The sequence below is a fragment of the Anolis sagrei genome, chromosome 3 (genome assembly GCF_037176765.1).
Source record: "Anolis sagrei isolate rAnoSag1 chromosome 3, rAnoSag1.mat, whole genome shotgun sequence".
Taxonomy (NCBI): domain Eukaryota; kingdom Metazoa; phylum Chordata; class Lepidosauria; order Squamata; family Dactyloidae; genus Anolis; species Anolis sagrei.
Window position 1 is genome coordinate 248,987,348 of NC_090023.1, and position 22,862 is coordinate 249,010,209.

At 38.5% G+C, this 22,862-nt stretch overlaps 1 protein-coding gene across 1 annotated transcript in view; it reads right to left on the reverse strand.

Moving 5' to 3' along the window:
* The window catches only part of SI (sucrase-isomaltase), a 182,956-nt gene extending 160,338 nt beyond the window's left edge, over positions 1-22,618 (reverse strand). Inside the window, exon 1 of the mRNA XM_060767585.2 lies at positions 22,388-22,618. The gene's annotated coding sequence lies outside the window, so the exon portion shown is untranslated. The remainder of the gene's footprint in view (positions 1-22,387) is intronic.
* Between the last annotated feature and the right edge of the window lie 244 nt (positions 22,619-22,862).

Sequence of the window (22,862 nt, forward strand, 5' to 3'; positions counted from 1 at the left end):
CTGAATTGCCATTTCCCCCATCAAATGGGGGGAAAGGCCAAAAAACAGCAGGTTGCTCCATCAGAGCTACCCAAAAGTCAATTCCCTTACCGTGGTTGGTGAGGAAGCTCTTGCAGTGCTTCCTTGCCACATTGGCCATCAATGGGGAGAGGGCCATAGTCTGTTTCACAGCCTGTGTCTTTATGTTTCTAGGGAGTGGTATAATTCTTACATTTAAACCAAAAAAAATAAAAATATAAAAATGTGAAAGGGCAGAACATGAATGGCTTTACTCAGAGGACCTATCACAAAGGGAAAGTTTTTCTCTGACTGCCAAAGTATATGGCCATCTGATTCAACATTCCCAGCATAAGCCTTGGCAGAGTCCACTCCACATTTATTTGACACACTGGATTTTTTTAAATTATTATTTTCATGTCAGGAATGACTCAAGAAACTGCAAGTCACTTCTGGTGTGAGAGAATTGGCTGTCTGCAAGGATGTTGCCCAGGGGTCACCTGGATATTTTGATGTTTTTCCATCCTTGGGGGAGGCTTCTCTCATGTCCCTGCATGGGGAACTGGAGCTGACAGAAGGAGCTCATCCGCGCTCTCCCTGGATTCAAACCTGTGACCTGTTGGACTTCAGTCCTGCAAGTCAAGGGTTTAACCCATTGCCCCATCAGGAGCTCCGGTGGATTGCAGTCCACAAAAGCTTACAGTGGACATTTCTTTTTCTGATTTAGTCTCAAATAGACAACAGGATTTCCACACAATTTTCTGTGCTGAATCAGTTGTCTTTGATTATGTCTACCTGGGAAAAAGATCGTTTAAATTCTGCATTCTCACAAAACCTAGACTGCGATTCTATACTGGGGCTTAGCCCCAACTGTACTTTCTTTGACATGCGTAAGAATGCCAGGATGGATTTCCACTGGAATATGAGCAGAATTTGGTTAATGACATTTGCAAAGCAATAAAAAAAATTTCTATGATTTCAGAATGGTTGCAAGAAAAGTCATATATAGAAAGTACTTCAAATATGTTTTAGAGGCATCTGCTCATTTGGAATCTTTACCATCATCCTATGGATCCCTTGTCAGTTAAACAAGTGTGTGTATTTTCCCTCGATCATAGAATGGGAAGTTATTCCATGATTATTTGAAGTGTCATTTGTTCCCAGGTAATATTAATATGTCTGTTGTGTGAACTGTTATCAGCATGGTGTTATTAAAAGGGGAACCAAAATCAGCAAGAAGGCAAGTGATCTCATTAAAATGCAGTGTAAGAGGAATCTGTTTTTAAAAACCAGCCTGTTTTCACGTTCACAAAGTGGAAGGCTTCTGTTACCTCTATAAAGATAAGGCAACCCAGAGCCTTTGGATTCTTCCCCTCCTAAAAATATCAGTTTGCAGTTTTGTTGGCCTTTTTGAAAACATCATTTAAAATCAAGTGCCCTGCACTTCAGAGGTTTACTTCACATACTAGTTCAGGATCCTAGAGAAATACAATCTATTATTGCTTCTTTGTGTTTGAAGGTGAGAAGAATAATGAGTCTCCAAGGAGAGAAAAGGAAATAATAACATAAAAGAAGAGAAGAGTTTCATCGCTCTTAAAGGCAATTCACAAACTATTTAAGTTGGGCATTTTCTCCTAAAGTGCACACTGATTATTGTTTGTGTGGGACATTCTGACAGATCATTTTCAAAACATTTTAAAGATGTGTCACATCAATTCTTAAAGGTGTATCATATCTTACAATGGGTAAATCTGTCTATTTCTGGTCTGATTCATTTATGGAGTTTTTAAATTATTCTGCTTCATTTCCATATTTATCTGAAAACCAGAAAGATTGTGAGATATATATCTCAAAATAATATTGTAATGCACACTTTCCTGCAGCTAAACTGGTGAAATCTGTGTCAAAACATTGGAATGAATTCAAAATCTGCTGAAGTTTTAATTTGCACTTTCTTCAACACAAGGGCGATCCAGATCTTAATTCAATTTTTATCCCAGGTTAAGTAAAACAGGATGTGCATAGATGTTGCTTTACATTCACCAGTCAATCAAATAGGTATGCTCCTACTAAAAACTGGAATAAAGCCAAGGAGACCATTCACAATATTCAATGGTAGCACTATTATTCCACTCTGATATCTGTGATTCCATCCTATAGAATCCTGGGGTTTGTAGTTAATTAGGCAGCGAAGCTCTCTGGTTGAGGAATCTAAGGATGTTTTCCCACCAGTGATATAGAGCGGAGACTATAAACTGATCTGCTCATGCAAAATTCTGGGAAATGTAGTTTAGGGAAGCTGAGGACCTCTCTAGCTGAAAATTCTGCCTGAACTACATTACCCAGAATTCTGCAGAAGCAACTCTGATTCTGCCTCCATTCTATAACACTGGTGGGGAAAACGTCCTAACTGTGGGTGCATCTACAATGTAGAATTAATGCATTTAACTACTATGGGTCAATGCTATATAATCATGGGGACTGTAGTTTTACAAGGCCTTTAGCCTTTTCTGCCAAAGACTGCTGGTGCCTTGACAAATTACAGTCCTCAGGATTCCATAGCATTGAGCCATGACAATTAAAGTGGTGTCTAGTAATTCTGCTATGTAAATGCACCTTACATCTCCCTAAAGTATCAGTTCAATGATTCCATTGGATGGAATAATAGTAATTACAGTGGAATAATAGTGCTATAATTCTGCTGTGTGAATAGACCCCTCGTTTTTTTCATATAATAATCTGCAAAGACTAAGCTATTCAGAAATCCCTGGTGTCCATATATTTGTGTGATAATTGTATCTATGACTCACTAACACAAGTCATTGAGAACATTTCTTCCATTCTGCAAGAATAGTGTTTCTCAGTAAAGGTCAAAGTACTGACTTGAAGTTTCACAGATCTAAGGTCTTAAAAAGAATGTTTTTTTTTCATCTATTACACTTTGGTCTTCAGCTGCAGACCATCTTTGAATACATGGTTCAGCTGAGAATAGAATAGAATAGGGTGCTTCCATATAGTAGGAAGCTTTTAGAAGCCCGAAGAAGTGAGATGGCAGTGGGGACTGGCCCCCAGGTAGTCCCACAACTACATGGAAGCCACTCCCCACAGGGCCCATTAGACCTGGGCTTTCCAGGAAGGCCCAGGTCTAATGGGGTATCAAATTAATTCAGGACAAAGCAGGTTTACCTGTTTTGTCTCCAATTACTTTACTTTTACCTAAGGCCAAGACTGGCCAACACAGAATATAATATAATACTGCAATGCACTCTACATGGGGCTGCCCTTGAAAACGGCCCAGAAATTTCAGATGATCCAACGGGCGGCAGCCAGGTTGTTAACTGGGGCTCCTTACAGAGAGCGGTCCTCCCTCCTGTTCAAGGAGCTCCACTGGCTGCCATTCATCTACCGGACCCAATTCAAGGTTCAGGTTCTTACCTATAAAGCCCTGAATGGTTTGGGATCGCATCTCTGTATACGAACCCACACGATCCCTTCGATCTTCCAGAGAGGCCTTGCTCTTGATCCCACCAGCATCGCAGGTGCATCTGGTGGGGATGAGGGAGAGGGCCTTTTCGGTGGTGGCCCTTCGACTCTGAAACTCACTCCCTTAAGACATCAGACAGGCCCCAACCCTGGCAATCTTCAAGAAGAGCTTAAAGACGTGGCTGTTCAAGTGTGCCTTCCCAGAATAATGAATCCCATAGCACTTTGTCCTCCAAAGCACTTTACATTTCCCTGAGTCTGCTTGTATGCCCTCCACAAACACTAGTATCACCTTACGCTGATGGCCCAGCATTATTTCTAATTTTACCTCTACATTTAGCCTTCCCACTGTTTTTAATTATGTGTTGCTTTTTTGATAATGTTGTGTACTTTATTGTCTATGCTTTTTAACTCCTTGTATTGATATTTTATTGCTTTTGTTGTTGTGTTTGGGCTCGGCCTCATGTAAGCCGCACCGAGTCCCTTGGGGAGATGGTAGCGGGGTGCAAATAAAGTTAATAAATAATAATATAATATAATATAATAGTATCTTACCTTTTCTTATAATATAATATAGATTCATCCATCCATCAATGCAGTATCGGATTCTTGTTAGATATGAGAAGAGGCACTAACAGAGGGCAAAAAGGAAAAAAAAATGTGCCAAAAAGAAGGCACATCAAGCAAACCTTTGTTGTGACTGCCTGCCATCTGGATATCTATGTTTGCTAAATACCATGCAGATCCAGAATAGGTCTCTACAGTCAATTATAGACCCATTGTCAAGTCTCTATGTCTGGAAGACAATCATATTCAGCCACAATATAGAAAGTCAACATTTTACATGTACAAACTGATATCAAGAAAATATCAACGATGTGTATGTACCCTGAGACATTGAATGTCTAAGCCTTATTTCACATGAAATTCTAAATTAGAACCATAATTCATAATGTATCTGCTAGGTTTTAATTCCAGTCTGGAATGCAATCCCCTTGACCTGAACCTCTTTTTCATATTATGAACAGAGATACATTGGACTCCTTACATACTTTTTCATAAGATTTACTTCCTAATAATATGCATAATAATATGCACAGTACATATTACAAAATTTAATAATTTAGCACTTGGACAACTAAGGCTATAGATATACAGAAAGGGACAAGATAAGGTTACCCACTTTTGCCTCTACTATTTATTTTGGGATTGGAAATTCTGAGCATAAAAATCAGAGAGGACATGTAAATCAAAAGGTTTAAAAAGGTTCAAAGTAAGAGGCTAGGAAATCAAAACCAGAACATATGTGGATGACATGGTATGTATTCTATCTAACCCAACACAGATCATTCCAAAATTATTAGAGGTATTTATTTATTATTAATTATTAACTACATTTCTATACCGCTTTTCTCACCCCTAGGGGGACTCAAAGCGGTTTACAACATAATAAATGGCAAATTCAATGCCTCATATATACAGGGTTAGTCAAAATGCATAGGCCAATAAGCCATTCAATTGAATGGCTTATTGGCCTATGCATTTTGACTAACCCTGTATATATAAAATAACATATAACTGCAGATAAAAACCATTAAAACATCAAACATAGACATAAGCATGAAACATATTATTTTACATAGATTTTGTCAGTTGTGGTGTAATAAGTTAGGTGTGAGCTACTGGGATTTAAAATAAATAAAGCCAAATCCAATTTTATTACAAAAATATAGACACAAAATTGATTTGGAGACTGGAAGAGGCTGCTGATTGTAAGGCAATCCCAAAGATAAAATATCTTTGTATAATGATCACGAGCAAAAACATTAACCTATTTCAAGATAATTATGGAAAGACGTGGGTGGAAATCAAAAGAAATCGGAATAATTGGCAGAAGTTACCATTAACATGGCTGGGCAGGATAGCAATAATCAAGATGAGGATACTTCCCAAAATGATTTTCTTATTTCAGAATATACTGTTACTAAAGGGACCAAAATCTTTAACTTATGGAAAAGGGACATCATGAAATTTGTTTGAGCAGGGGGGAAAGCTAGAAGTTCTTACAAGAAGTTAATTGATGCCAAAGAGAGAGGGGGACTAAATTTACCAGACTTAAAAACTTACTATGAAGCTGCCTGAATGAGCTGGCTTAGAGATTGGATACAAACCAAGAATAAAAATTTACTTGATCTAGAAGGACACAGAATAAGATTTGGGTGGCACATTATCAATGATATGAAGGTGAGAGATTTTAAAAGGCTTTTAACAAACATATAACTAGAGGAAGCCTCATAGATGTCTGGAACAGGTACAAGTTGGGCATGGAACCTAAAACACCCCTGCGGCTGAGATCAATAGAAGCTATTGTGAAACCCACTTTCAAGGATGATATAAGGGCAAATGGGGAAACTACTTATCAGACTTAATGGCCAATGGGCACTGAGGGGGAAAGATGAACTGGGATCAAAGATTGGTTTCAGTATCACCAATTATATGAAAGATTTATAAAAGATGAAAAAGGGGGATTTGCCTCAAAAAATCATAACTGGAGACTATATTAGAAAAAGGGGGAGAAAGGTTTAATAGGCAGATTGTATAAATATATCCTATGTTATAACCTGGAAGACAGTCAAGTTAAAATCTCCATGATTTCATGGGCAAGAGATCTAGGGAGAAATATAGATCTCGATAATTGGGAATACCTGTGAAACAAAGGTTTCAAATTTACAGTGGCGGCTTCAATTTGAGACAATTCATATAAAATGTTCTACAGGTGTTACATAACCCCAGCTTTCCCAGCTAAAATGGATAATTCGCAGGGACCTTTTACCATGTATGGTGGTCTTGTGAATTGGTGGAGGATTATTGGAATTTTTTTTAACGGAAACAAATAAAATGATCCACAACAAAGTAAAACAAAAATCCAGGAATGTACCTATTAAGGTTATTCAGAGACAATCTAGATCAGCCAGAAAGAGAAATTTGCCAGTAAAGCTTCACGGCTGCACATATAACAATTATCAAAGATTGGAAAAGTGAAAAAACATAAAGCATCACAAATTGGAAAGATAAACTGTGGTATCTCACATATGGCCAAGTTTTCTAGTAATTTGAAACATGAAAGTTATGAAGTTTTTTGGAAGAAACCAGACACTGGCTTTAGCATATCTGATGGGAGAATTTAAAACAAGAGGAATTTATTGACCTAGAAGCATAGAGGGGTAAATACAATGTGCATAAACTCTCAGAGGATTAGTGACCAAAGCCAAGATGATGGGTTTCACTGGGGGTGGATGATAGGTAATTTGCAATGTGTATTTTGAGTGTATTATAATTGTAAAATAATTTTTTTATTATTAATAATAATTTAGCACATACAGTGATTATCCTATACTATAATATGACAGATAATGGAGAATCAATATGAAGTTTTGGATCATGCTGTCACACTAGAACTTTCTGGCAACTATAAAGTTACAAAATCCAACAGCTATAATTTCTTTAAAGTTTTATTGATGAAGAGAAATCCTCACCTGGAGCTCAAAGGTTAAAAATCTGGTTTTGCAACCAGGAAATATATTTTTATCTTTATTCTCTGAGTACCTTCCTTCATGGAATGAACATCAAATGCCTCACATAAGAAAACATGACACAATAAAAAAAATGAGCATAAAATTACAAAGAAATGAAATGTTCAAAGCAAAACAACATCAATCATACAGGTAAAAGAAGTATGTAAAAACTAATAAAAAATCTAACTAACTCGGACAATGCCTCACTCCAACAGAGCAATTTGGGCAAAGTTGTACATCTTAATATTGATGACTTAGGAGAAACAGAGCAAAGCACATTTTATTTATAGGCTTTTAGTACTTCTAGTCTGCTCTGTAAATTTACCTTAAAACTTCTACTTTCAAGGGTACATATGGAGTATCTTACACTGTTGCTTCTCTTGACATTGCTGCTCCATCCCCATACTAATGGCAAATATGAATAGCTTCTTTCAACTAAATGAACTCTTAATGGTTTTCTTTCTCCAAGACTTTCCAATTGCTTTTTAGAGGAATTACCCAAAAGAGTAAGACAAATCAGATTTGTCTTACTGTGTATCTGTTTAGGCATCTCCAGTACTTACTCTTTATTTAGCGTAATTTATCCAGTAAATCAGAATTATGTAGTATTTTTTTTCTTTGCAATATTAAAAATGGGAATAAAGCATGGTTAAAATCATTGTTATCTGAAAAATTGGAGATTTTTACAGATCATTGAATGAAATTCTGCTGCAGCAATTCATCTCATTTTTCTCTAAGTGCATCTGTAGTCTTAAACACATCACTCAATGCAGACAATTCATTTGCTCTTTTTTTTACTGAGGTACTTTAACAATGTCAAGAAATCCTGGTACAATTTATTTCCCTTTTGTATTATCTCCTTCACCAAGCAGCAAAAATAAGCTACAGTTTGATTTTATTTTAAACTAAAAAGACCCTCCTCCACCAAATTTCTCTTGGGTAGTTCTGATGTTTTCAAAATCTCTGCTTAATCATCTTGTTTTCTAGGGAGAGTTCTCAATGGATTTTGCTAAGATCTACTAGATATATTTAATGACTCATATATTTGTAGAAGAAAATTATACTATATTTTTAAGACACATTTTTAGGTTGGAAACTATGGACTGTACAATTTGAATGTCTTCTAATTGGGCTATATGAGTTTTCTCTGAAAAAGGTCCTATGGTCAAAATCAAACATCTCCAGCTAGAAGGACTGGATCTCAAAAGTTGGGAAATATCTCTTTCTGGATCTTGTGAAGTTGCTGCTAATTAGAGAAGACAATACTGGCAAGATAGACTTTGTATAATGTACTCTAGCTACTCTAAGTCCATGCAATTTGAAAAACTTGAAGGCATTAGATAAATGCTTTCTGGACCTGAAGCTGATGAATGTTGGAGTTCAACAAGACCTGGACGATATTATATATTATATATTCTCTGAACTTTTTGTTTTGAATATATATATATATATATTCAAAACAAAAAGTTCAGAGAAGTTTATTGCTTTTGTCTCTGAAAATTCTAGACACGTTCCTCAAGTACTTTTTATTATATTAATTGATGCTCAACTGTTTTTCCTTTTTGAGTTTGTGGTTGCAAATCCATATATTTTGTAGTTTGAATTTTTTTTCTTTTGTTATTTGTAAGTTAATGGAAAGGTGAGAGAAAAAATAAATAATTCAGCAGATAATTATCGTGGATTTGCAAGTGAATCATTACCATAAATATTTCTAATTCATACAGGTTGAAAATTGCATGAACACAGACATTACTTTCTTATAATTGTTATGCTAAGAGGAAAAAAAATGTTTCATGCTCACCTCTGGAACAATCAACTGTGTATTAAGATCAAAAAGTAGCTTGTAACAGATGAGAACTGGGAAGAACTTGAATGGTTTATTTCTTTGTTTTTGTTCAGTAACATAAGAAAAAAGTAATGGGAGGCTTGGCTTCTTCCCCACACTTTCTGTGGCCGCCTTGCTTTTCCTAAGTATATTTATGTAAAGTTACCAGTGTGCTTGCTTTTGATAGATGATATAAGAACTTCAATCAACATGTTCCCTTTTGTTCAGATAAGCTCATCTTTTTTGTGTCCCCTTGTAGAAAAGAGATACAAATTAAGTTTCAAAACAAAAATGCAAGACATGGAAGCAAAGTAAATGAGCCAACGGGTGTTTGGCTTGTGAGGGAAAACCTTTATGCTGGAACACAATTGTTACATTTGTATTCTTGATGTAAAAAAAAAACCCATGCTGTTATGCTGTGGGGATAGTGAATGTGTTCCAGCTGTTCTTAAACAACATATCCCATCACTTGTCATATTTTGTTCTGTTCTTTAGGGCTCAAGGGAATACCAGGCCAGGAACATCTGTACAGCCATATCTTTCTCTAGTATTTTTCCATTAAACTATTAGATTTTAGGACATTATGACATACTTGTTGCTATCCCACACCATGTCTGTGACATGGGAAAACTGCAACCTACAGTTATGGTGATGGGTGGCTTTGTTCACAGCTCTGTGAAGCTGGAGTTCCACATGTTTGACAAAACTGTTCACCTCCTCCTTGTATGTTTGTTTTAAATATTGTTATTGTTCTTTCAATAAAAATACTGTCTGGGGAACACAGCAGATGATGAGACAAAAGCATCCAGACTCATTGCACAAAGTAACTCCCAGGACTGTGACATCATTGCAGAGAGGTAGTAGATCAGCAACAGTTATTGACATTGTGCAATAGGAACCAGAAGTGACATTACTGCTATTGTGCCAGTTCACCACCTCCATGCGATAAAGTCCTTAGAGTGTATCTCCACTATATAGCTACGGTGATCCAGGCCACGGTCATCTCAAGACTGGACTACTGTAACACTCTCTACATTGGCCTTCCTCTGTCGGTGATCCGGAAGCTCAAGTTGGTACAAAATGCAGCTGCTTGGCTGCTTGCGGGAATTCCGACGAGATGCCACATAACACCAATCTTACTACAGCTGCATTGGTTACCAATTGAGCACTGGATCACTTTCAAAGTGATGGTACTCACCTTTAAGGCCTTGCATGGTCTGGGGCCGATGTATCTGAGGGACTGCCTCACTCCCTACCAACCCCAGAGATCCCTCCATTCTGAGGACCAAGATCTATTGGAAGTCCCCAGTGTCAAGACCTTGCGTCTAACAGCAACCAGACGCAGAGCCTTCACAGCAGTGGCACCATCACTCTGGAATACTCTGCCACCTGAAGTCTGTGCCTTGCGGGACTTACCAACTTTCCGCAGGGCATGTAAGACATACCTGTTTCGACAGGCTTTTAATGTTTGATATTGCTGTTTTTAAATTGTTTTAAATTGCTTTTAAATTTTGTTAGATTTTAGCTATTCTTGTAAGCCGCTCTGAGCCCCAGGGGAGTGGCGGCATATAAGTTTAAATAATAAATAAATAAATAAATAAATAAATAAATAAACAAATAAACAAATAAATAAAATATAGGTAGTTTGATACTACTAAGCTGCCATGCTATATCCTATGAGATTCTAAGATTTTTAGATTGCTGATGTACTTATAATTCTGCTAAAAACTCTAGCCTGAGGTACAACAAGGAATTTTAAGTACCTCCTCAGACTACAAATCCCAGGATTCCATAGCAGTTAAGGTGATATTAAACTGATATGCCTGTGTAATGGAGATATATCCACTGACTCTACTTTTCCTTGCAATATGCCCTTTGTACCAGCTGGAATTATCACTCCTAGGACTTTGCTCTTTTTTAGCACAGCAGAAAGAAGCATGACCTTTGTTTTTACAGAGGAGCCTTTTTTTGACAGCATTGCTGTAGATAGTTTAGTTTTGTATTCCAGTTCCTTTCAATTCAAGAACTTCCTTACAAATGAGAAAAAAGATTTACTTCCCTGGGGGCACTTTACTTTCCTACTGCTGAAAGTGTAAAAGAAAGCAACTTTATTAATGATTGGTCATATCAGAGGATGTTTCAATATATAGCCCAAAGATGAGCTACTTTACTGGTGGTCAATTCTGGATCCGGTATGCAACACACTCAAAAGACCAAATGGTTACATTTTGGGCATCTAGATGGTCACTTCAGGTTTGGATTTAATTTGGATGACCTGCATATTTTTTCAAAAGAGTTTGGAAATGAAGCCTCACGGGGATATGAATAAAGTTCAAGCTTTCATATGTTGGAAGACTGTTGCTGAGATGTGGGTTGTCTACACCTCACTTTATTTTCTTTCTCTCGTTTCATGCTTTTTTATTATGAGCATTCTGTAATACATATTTGCACCATAAAACACAGCACTATAAATAAATTCTAGATTCTTATTGCTTCTGGGAATGCAGTAACAAAGCAAAGGGATTCACATTTCTCATTATTTTGCATCTTTATGTACATTATATAATGCATGACTTTGCCATGAATGTACCTGCATCTAATTGCAAATTCCAGTTGTTTTAACAATGCTCTTGTTTGCTCTCAAATGAAATGACACCTGTCAGAGACTGTTCACCTTCCCGTTGGAGAGGTTAGGCATGTTGTTGTAATCCGTTTTTGTCAGACATTTTGAAGATCTCTCAGATTACCCAAAGAATTTCCTAGCCTGTCCATGTTGACAGGCTTTGCTCCAATATTCTGCATAGTGTTAAGAACATCTGAAAATATTTAGAACAGGAGAATCAATGAGTTTCAGAATAGTTGGGAACCCCTGAGAAAGAAACTTCTGGGCAGAGGTTTTTTTGGCACAGAAAACTGGCACATTATGTCCATAAGATCTGAGGATTGCAAAGATGGGGCAGGTTTGTCCTCTCTTCTGGGAGAAGAATAGATTCTCTGGGTGGCACTGCACAACATCACTATGTTGTTGGGGTGAGGGAGAGGAGCTCAGAGGTTTTTATAAGCCCAATTCCACAGCACCTTATGGCTCAGTGTATGTCTTGGTTGATCAATTTGGGACAAAGCAGGATTTTTTTGGTCCATCTCATTTGATTGGCAAATGGGAGTGGATGTGGAGATAGTGGTATAGTTTTTTGCGTAACTTGCACTAAGGGCCTTGTTCAAATTGGAAGTATGGATTTAGAGTGTAGTATGAATTCTGAATTCAGTCACTGCTTACTCTGGGAAAGAATTATGAAGAGTGGACACCTATTTGTATATCTTTTCGATGAGAAGAAATTCCCTGGCTTGCACTTAGACTTGGGAGGAGCTCAGGTGTGGAAAAAGGAATAACCTTTGGGACCAGCCCAAGTCAGGTTTCCAACAAAGTTGTTGGTCTGGGAGGGTCTTCCTGGTTACATTGACAAGATTATCACTGTCACCATATGTGACCTTCTTCTTAGGTGATTCCTCAATGTCCGAGTAGGATAGTCTTCCAAGATCAGTGTACTTGATCTGCATCTTCTGCCACAGTGAGGGCATTGGTTTCCAGGTGGAAGCCAGTCCCAGTTGGGGTTGGCTTGATGCGCCTTCCTCTTGGCATGTTTCTCTCTTTCGCCCTCCATTCATGCCTCTTCAACTTCTACAGCACTGCTGGTCACAGCTGATCTCCAGCTGGAGTGCTCAAGGGCTTCCCAGTTCTCGGTGTCTATGCCAGAGTTTTTAAGGTTGGCTTTGAGCCTATATTTAAATCTCTTTTCCTGCCCACCAACATTCTGTTTTCCGTTCTTGAGTTCGGAGTAGAGCCACTGCTTTGGGAGATGGTGGTCAGGTATCCGGACAATGTGGCCGGTCCAGCAGAGTTGATCGCTTCAATGCTGGTGGTTTTTGCTTCTTCCAGCACGCTGACATTTGTCCACCTGTCTTCCCAAGAGATTTGCAGGATTTTCCGGAGGCAGCACTGATGGAATTGTTCCAGGAGTTGCATGTGACGTCTGTAGACAGTCCATGTCTTACAGGCATATAGCAGAGTTGAGAGGATAATAGCTTTATAAACAAGCACCTTGGTATCTGTTGGGGTTCAGCCTGAGTTTGAACTTGAACCTGATTCTCTGTTTGTTCCTCCTGATGCTAATGACAGTATATTTACTGATGCTAATGGAATTGTATCTTTTGATGCCAATGCTCCTGAAATTAGTGAGGAAGAAACTGCTGTAGGTTTGGAAAATGCCAATGTTCCTGAAATTAGTGAGGAAGGAACTTCTGTAGATTTGGAAAATGAAAGTACCAGTGTTCATGAGAATGTTTCAGAGGGAGACCTTGAACTTTCCCTCCCTTCTGCACCTGTTAACTGTAATGACAACAGAAGGGGCCAAATTTGGGAAGACAGAAGTAAATCACTCAGTTTGCGTCGATCCTCCCGAATTCAAGAATTAAAAACATTGGCTTCAAAAAAGAAGGGCGGTTCACGGAGCCAATTCTTGAGTTAATTGCCTTACGCCGGGCTGACTGTCTCAGTTCAGGCATCGTTTCAGAATTGATGAAGACCTTGGCAGTTCTCCCGGTTCCCTGGCCATAGTTTGGGAAGATTTCTAGGATATCAAGTACAGTTAGTGGATTGCTAACAGATTCCAGTATTTCACAGTGAGGCTTTTGGTTTTGCTTTGTCCATTTAAATTCATGTTTGCTGATTTTGCTGTGGCTTTTGACTTGCATTTTTCCTTTATTTTGTAACCATTTTTCTTCAATAAAAAAGGATTGTTTTTCACAGCCAAGTGTGGTGGATAGTTATCTTAGGGCCTCGTTCCCTGCTCTGGATCGCAACAGTATCCCTATGGATGTCCCGGTCCTCAAACTCTCTCTGCTTCATTCAGAAAAATGCTGCACTTGCAGAGCTCAGTTGGTGTTGTATTTCAGTGTCAATGTTGACTTTTGTGGCGAGGTGGCTGCCAAGGTAGCGGAAATGATCAACATTTTCTAATGTTACACCATTAAGCTGTATTTCTGGCATTGGAGAGGGATTGGCTGGTGACTGCTGGAAGAGCACTTTGGTTTTCTCAGTGTTCAATGACAGGCCGAGCTTCTCATATGCTTCTGCGAAGGTGTTTAGAGTGGCTTGTAGATCTTCTTCTAAATGCGCACAGATGATGTCATCAGCATATTGGAGTTCTATCACAGATGTTGTTGTAACCTTGGATTTGGCTTTCAGTCTGCTGAGGTAAATAGCTTGCCATCTGTCAGATGATTTCCACTCCGGTGGGTAGCTTCCCATCAACAAAATGAAGTATCATAGCAATGAAGATGGAAAATAAAGTTGGGGCAATAACACATCCCTGCTTGACACCTGATTTCATCTTAAATGGGTCACTTTGGGAGCTATTGCTGTCCAAGATTGTTGCCATCATGTCATCATGGAGAAGCCACAGGATGTTCACAAATTTGTTAAAACACTTGATTTTTTGGAGGATGGTCCAGAGAGCACTGCAATTCACTGTGTCGAATTCCTTTGCAAGGTCAATGAATGCCATGTACAGTGGTTGATTTTGTTCCCTGCATTTTTCTTGGAGCTGTCGTGCAGTGAAGATCATGTCCACGGTTCCTCCACAGAAGGCGGTTTGCAAGGATTCTTGCAAGGATTTTCCCAGCAGAGGTTAGAAGGGAGATATCTCGATAGTTTCCGCAGTCTGTTCTTTCCCCTTTTTTGTAGAGGGTGATGATGGTGGCATCTTTGAAATCTGCTGGGATTTTCTCGGGCACCCACACTTTTTCTATGAGCTGTTGTGTCAGCTCAGGTCCTCCCTCTTTAAAGATTTCAGCAGGGGTCCCATCAGGTCCGCTGGCTTTGTTATGTTCTGTTGGCTGATGGCATTGTTGACTTCTTCCAAACTAGGCAATGCTGCAAGCTCATCCCTGGTTTGTTGTAGTGGGATTTGTGAGAGAACCTCTTCGGCCACATTGCAGCTGCGATTCAGGAGGCTTTGGTAGTGTTCTTTCCAATTGATTTTTTATCCTTCAGAAGTTTGGTTCCATCTGATGAGTGTAGAGGCTGTATGCCATGGTTTCTTGGTCCATAGATGACCTTTGTGGCTTTGAAAAATCCCTGAGCATCATGGTTATCTGCCAGGTGTTGGATTTCTTCAGCCTTCTTTGTCCACCAGATGTTCTTGAGTTCTCTTGTCCTTCTTTGGACCTCAGCCTTTGCACTGGCGTAGATCTTTTTCTTAGCAGCACAGTTGATGTCTCTCTGCCATGTTTGGAAGGCTTTCCTTTTCTTGTCAATTAGGTGTTGGATCTCGTTGTCATTTTTGTCATACCAATCTTGATTTTTTTTTTGGTTTTGTATCTAATAGTTTCTTCACAGGCTGTGATTATGAAGGTCTTCAGTTTGTTCCAATGTTCCTCAACATTTTTGGGATGTTCTATCAGTAGATGGTCCTTGAGTGCTGTTTGGAGAAGGGCTCGTTTGGAGGGTTCCTGAAGGGCTTGGTTGATCATTTTGCACCTTGTCTTTCTTCCTTGGAGTCTGTGTTTGGGGATGATCTTGATAGCCATCATGGATATGTGAAAAAAGGGTTGCATTGAGCCATCTGGTACTCACCTTTGGCTGTTGAGGAAATCATGAGGAGGAAAAGATCACAATTTTCCTTCTCATTACCAGATAATATTCCAAAATCTTTCCTCAACTATGTCAACATTATTCATGTACTGCAACTGAATACCAAGAAGCAGGAAAAAATGTGACTTTCCTGCTTCTTGATAGGAGGTTGGACTGGATGGCTCATGAAGTATCTTTCAACTCTATGATTCTATGACTTCACTGCAGGTTGGAGTTAAAGGAAATGACTCCAGATTAGTCCTTCACTTGTATCTCCATTCCCTTTTCTATGTTGGAGAGCAGTAGCATTTTCCCATAGAAAACAAGAAATTCTGTGTGAGAGATGAAAAGCTATAAGAAGCTTGTTTTTCGTCCAAAACTGTTATTTTCAGAAAACACTATTTTATGTTGGAAACTTGCTTTTGTGCAAAATGCTGTTTCATGTGCAAGAATCCCATATGCAACTGTTCTTTCTGGCTCATACATTTCACAGTTCTTGTGGAATGCTTTGAGGTGGGTCAGATGTCCATAGAAAGATTATTTACCTATGTACTAAGAAGACAAAGTGTGTTCAAAATAGATTCCTTATGATATGGCGCAGGATTCAATTTATCCTAATGATATGTGGCAGATATTTACATCCTGTTTGTTTCTCAGTTAGCATCCTTTCATACGTTCTGTGGATTACAAAAAAGTTAGAGACATAGATTCTATGTAGGAATACTGCTTTAATCTAACAGGTTAGACTACAGTTCTTCTGGTACCAACATTTACCCAAGCTCTTTTGAGTCAGATTCCATCTTATTTAAATTCCATTAGGCAACTGAATACTATTATGCCTGTTGTACACAGGAGTGCAGGAGGTACTAATAGCTGCACAATATTTTGTACAGTAAATCTCAAAGACTCCAAAGTGAAGGGGGTGAAAAGTGAAATTGACAAAGAGTATAAGAACGACTCATTGTCCATTTCAGCTTTATAGTGGAAGGGACTCTGGCTCATGCTTTTGTGATTTATCACTGCTCCCTCTAACTTAATAATAAGGACCCTGACAGTATAGTATAATGAAAACCAGAAGAACTGTGTGGAAAAGGCTTTCCTCCATTACTTCTCTTCGGCAGCAAACCAAATGATTCTCTCGCTGCAGAAAGCTGCTTTTTTCAGATGAAGACAAAAGAAAAACTAATTGAATGAAGTAATCAGTCAGTTTTAAATTCCCAAAGATTTATGTGCCAAATGATTAAAGGTGCATGGCTGATTCAACTCCAGGACTACTACTACCAGCAGAAAGATCCAACTTGTTCAGATGATGACCTTGAACTATTTTACTGATATCCCTTTTTCCAGGGGGATCTTAGCTCAAACAAAGATGGAACAATGCACTTTATATGTTTTAATCTGTTTTTATTGTTCTATGAGTTTATTTGCTCACAGGTTTTAATTGTTTTATAGTTGATGAGATATGTTTTTATTGTTATGCTCACATTCAAGGTCTGTAAGCTGCCTTGAGTCCCTGCAGAGTGAGAAAGGTGGGATATAAATTAAGTAAATAAACAAATAATAAATAAATGATGCATCAGTTCCCATCTGGGTTGTATTTGATATAAAGTTTCAGTTCAGTAAAATTAAAAATTAGACACAATATTTTCCATTCATTCATATTCCTTGATTGCTACTGTTACTGTTATAATTATTTTAATTCATAGCAGTGTATCCCAAATACTACTTTCCCAAGTGTTTTGAACTTTAACTCCCAGAATCCTTGATAATTGACCAAGGCAGGTGAGACTTCTAGTAGTTGAAGTCCAAAATACCTAGAGAACTAGAGCTTGATTTATAACTTGTCTTTCTCCCAATACTGGGACTCAAGGTGTGCCTCCAATTTCTTCCAGCCTATGCTAACCCTAAAGTGAATCTATCACAGGGGGCAGTTCTACACTTACAACTGAAGTGAGATCAGTCCAGCATCTGCCCTGAGTCCCTTCGGGGAGACAGAGCAGAATATAAATAAAGTATTATTATTATTATATTATCCCAAACACTAGATCAGTTATGTTTGGTGACACAAAAGGGAATCCCTGAATCACCACAGCAGTGGAAGGGAATCATGGTATCTCTTAAATAAAATGGCAAAATCAAGGTTTATTTTATGGGTTTTCTTTAATGGGAAGGGGATATTTTGAAGCCATGCATGTATATTGAGGGGGGGGGGTAAGCCTAACAGCTTTCATATCAAGAATTATTAAGATACCAATCATATACAGCTTTGTCTAAACTAAACACATGAATTAGTTTAGACAAAGTTTAGAACTATGAATGTTCCAAAAATGTAATTTTCCAAGCTCTAACATTGAAAATGCAGGGCTTTCTTCTGAGTAAACATGCTTATTAAGATAGCTGAAATTTTTATTTCTATCTAGTAGGTACAAGTATAGTTTTTATATAATTATATTCATTATATAATGATTTGTAATATCTAAAATACAAGGATATTTTTGAAATTGAGCAATTAAATGGAGCTGATATGAAATTACTATATCTCTGTAACCACCAACTGCCCATGAATGAAACTCTTACCACTTGAAAGAGTGTGGCAGAGAGTTTCAAATGATTTTGCTAGATGCCTTTCTCAGAGCACAAACCACCCCTAGCCTCAGTCATTGGTAAGATGGCAATCTCACAATATAAAACACTGTAAAGTAAGTAAGGGAGCCCCCAGTGGTGCAGTGGGCTAAACCACTGAGCTGCTGAGCTTGTTGACCAAAAGGTTGCAGGTTTGAATCCGGGGAGCAGCATGGGCTTCCGATGTCAACCCTAGCTTCTGACAACCTAGCAGCTCAAAAGCGTGCAACTGTGAGTAGATCAATAGGTACCACTCCAGCGGGAAGGTAACGGTGTTCCATGCAGTCATGGTGGCCACATGACCTTGGAGGTCATGGTGGCCACATGACCTTCAGCTTAGAGATGGAGATGAGCACCACACCACAGAGTCGGACACGACTGTACTTAATGTCAGGGGAAAATCTTTACCTTTTATCTAAGTAAGACTCAGTAAGTAAAGGAATTGTAGTGCAGTGTGTGCTTCAACGGTGTTTGAGGAGATTTTGTGTTGCAGAGGTATAGCGATTTCAAATTGGGTCCATCTTTTCGAAACACCCTGCATTATGGCATTTATGCTGGTTATTCTTCACTTGCTAAGAAAGTGACCAGAATTTCATTGTGGGAGTTGTATAGTCTGTTTTTCATTTGACTGGAGAGTTGAAGAATAGCCCATGTCAAGTCAGCGTCATTAAGCTAAACCAAAGCCATCAGAAATACAAAGGATCTTGAACAAGAAGAGAATCCTTTCTTTTTTCAAAAAAAGTTTAAACTTTCTGTTACCTTGTTATTTTCAATTTAAGATGGAAGGTTTCTCTCACTTTCTATTTACAGATGGAGGTTAGCAATTATTTATTCTTATCTAGGCTAAGTTAGCAAATGTGTATCAGGAAGAATTGGTTGCACCAAACACCATTATAAGAAAGGAAAGAAAATTCATCTCTAGTTCCTCAGATTAGCCCAACTTACAGACATTTTACAAGAAAAGAAGATCTACATCTTAGTCAATGCTTTTCAGTTGATTATCCCCATAACTTTCTGTAATGTTTTCCAAAGCAGACAACACACTGTGAAGGATGTTTGGATTAAGAACACTGCACAAGTCTATGATACGTGATTTTTTGTCTTTTTAAATAAAACTGAGCAGCAAATTAAGTTAGTAAAATAAGAAAATAAGACAGACATGCTAATTTCATGTGATATCATTATACTATTCTGTAGGTACATACAAGTATGCAATAATTGTGGAAACAATGACCAGAATTCACTAAGGTAGTTACAAATGCAGAATTCTTCATGACTGGTTTGTTTTCATCTTCTCTGTTTTATGGAATAAGTAGAGATTGAATGTCCACCAGTCCCCACTTAACAGGTAGTATCTACTGCCAATTATGGGGGTCTGTTCTCATTGGTTGAGAATAAGTTAACTCACATTCCCACTTCTCTTCATGCAAGTGTGATGAGGAATTGTGACAGATGGCGTTTCTACACTGGCCACTTCTCCTGGGGCTGATCTACCATGACAAATGCCAGATCATCTACCAGATTATTTAGATCACCACCATTCCTGGGCCTACTGCAGAGGCAGGAGAGAATCATGACCATCTAGATGGATGGCTACCCTTATGGTTCCTTCATATTCTCCTCATCATAGTGGCTAGCAGGAAAAGGGAGGGGGAAGAGAAAGAATTGTGTCCTCCTTTCCCCCCTTCCTTCTCCAATCACCCTTGCACTCTGGCTGAAATCACTCCAGGCAATGAGTGATGGACACTAGCTATATCAGGGCTGTCGGTATGACAAGAATGGGAGGGGGGGGGCTGTAAGTGACTTCCTGTGTCCCTGAGTCACTTGAGCCTGGAAAATATTGGATAGTTGGGTAAATACGTGTGGCCAGTTGAAGGCTAAAACATCTAGGGATCCACAGGCTGAGATCCACTGCGCTAGATTCTCAGATTTTTAATACAGGCCACATTAAGCAGCTTTGGCCCCTGGTGACATGAATCAGCTCTATCCATCATACAACCACCATGGAGCTGATTAAATCTCCTCCCCCCTTAAGATAACATGTCAGTGTCGATGTGCCTTTGTCAATATCCTATATGAACAGTGGTACCCAAAATTGAAAACAGTATTCCAGGTGAGCTCTGACCAAGGTGGAATAGAGTGATATTACTATTTCCTTCAGTTAGGATATTATACTGCTGTTAAAGCAGCCTAGAATGGCATTGGGTTTTTCAGACATTGTATGACACTGTTAATTGATGTTTAGCCTGTGCTGAGTTGAGAATCCTTTTCATATGTACTTTCAAGTCAGATATATAATTTTTCCAATCCTAAATATAGTGCATTGCAGGTACCCAACTAAAATATATTCTGCTAGTTTCAACCACCCAGTTCTCCAATCTGTTAGTCATTTTGAATTTTGATCTTGTTTCCCAGGATATTCACTACCCACCTGCTCTGCATATGGTTTCATCTGCAAACTTGATAACCATGCCTTCAGTTCCATCAACTGAAGGAATTTTTATGTTGACAACTTAGATCCATGTGCAGATGGAGCAGCGCCACTGTGGCTAATCCAGACTAACTCCCTTCCTCCTTCAAGTCTTCTTAGCAACACTCTGGCAGAATCCTACTGGATCTCTGATTATAAGCTAAATGGTTGAGCCACAGCTGAGGCCAGCCATATAGACACGTTGAACAATGGAAGGTACTTGTCAGTTGGAAGATTGCCCATCTAACTGAACTGCCCAACTAACCACATAGCTTCTTGTATGATGAGAAGATTGCTTTAACTTTACTTTGTGTCTTGTTATATGGACTGATTGTTCTGTTATCACTTTTTAAAGTTACCAAATAGAGTTACATGAAAGATAAAATGACAAAGCAAACATTGCATGTCTAACGGAAAACATTTTGAAAAGGATGCTTGTACAGTATTTGTATAGAACCACATGGCTATAGAGCAGTAGGACATTCATTAAAAATAATAGATACATAACAACCATTACCAGTTAATGGATAGGTCCATGGGAAAAGGACCATGTCTAAAGCTATTGAAACAGACACACATTTTTCACCTCAATTATCATGGCCACTTGGGTAAATATTCTCAGAGCTGCATTTTACAGTTGCTGATAACACTCAAAAGCTTCTTATAAGCCATTTGAACAAATCTCCACTACCAGCTACAATTCTTTAATTTTTCACACTCTGTACATTCTTCTATTTAGAGAAGGATATAATATCATGTAGATAATGAGCTCAGCTCGTAGTTTATATTGAAAATAAATCAATGTAATAAGGGGCAAAGCAAACGAAAGTGTTGATATTACCCTAAGTTGGATTATTCTTTCAGAAACCATCTGTTGAATATGCTTAAACCTGTTGGCAACAAGGGAGTGAATCAAATTCCCTCAATCCTTATTTGTTCACTATGCACTTTGCCAGCAGTGCAAAAGAGGACAGAGACAGATTTAAGAAGTTGTCAAATAGCCAGCAACAATAGAGGAGTGCCACATCAACCTCTGGAATGGCCTAATTATATGTTTATGCAAAGAACTCTGTCTAAAGATTTAATATCACTAACTCAGAGCAGACTTGCATTCAGAAAAGAGAAATTCATAGGAGCAAAAGGGAGGCTATGTTGGATCAGATCAATGGCCTAGCTAGTCCAGCATTCTGGTTTGCACAGTGACCAATTAGATGCCTAATGGAAGCTCACAAAAGGCATGAATTCACCAATACCTTCCAACATATGTTCTCCAGTTACCGCAATGAACAGACCTATTGACACTGATATTAAGGTGAATATATAGCCATTATTATTAGCAGACACTTTTAGTGCTATACTCTGATAATTTGACTATGTAAATCAGCTAGAAGCAAAATCTAAAAGAAATGCCAAAAAAAAAACCCTTACAACTATTTCAAGCACATTTAGTATGTTGAGAAGGCTAGTGGTGCTTCTCTGGTGGTGACAATATGAAAGGGTGCTCCTCAGTTATTTCTCCATCATACATTGCATATTAGTAAATGTTAGTAAACATTTAAATAAAAATGCATTGTGATTTAGTTCAGCTCAAAAAGTGGGATCAGTTCTAAACATAAAATTTGTGATCTCTTCCACAATTTCAGAAAAAATAACTAAAATCTCTCATCAATGAAAAGTGCATGTACAGTTGAAAAATATTAGTAAAATCTTCAAAACTAGCAAGGAGAGCCAAGTGAAAACTTGATATTCCCCATGTCTACATCTGCCAATTAAAACAAACTCACCTTGAACTCACTATGAGCAATTCATTTGCACTATGGTCAACTCTGCAGCAGAAGTGCTGTTTCCAGCCTTTAATCATCAGAATAAGAACCACAACTCTGGAGCAACACCCAGTATTGTGTGTAGATAGATGAATTCAGCTGGATCTGGGACAACCCAGTTTCCACACATCAGAAAGACCCACTGTGATTTCATCAATTGGAAGCAGTCCCTGGCAAAGCCTTCCTGGCTATGTCACTTCTTGTTATACCATGGCTGGAAGCCCTGTTATGACCTCACCAGAAGTGATATTGCTAGCAAGTCTCTGCCTGCTCACTGCTTCTGCCTGTTAAAACAGCAGCAGTGGCAGCAGCCCCCAGGAGGACAGGGCACTGGCATCAATCTACTATTGGTCCTGTCAGCCAAGTGAACTGTAAAATGGTTTCAAGGTACTTCCGTGCTGTTGCAAGTAGACTCCAGATGGAGTATCTAAGGAAG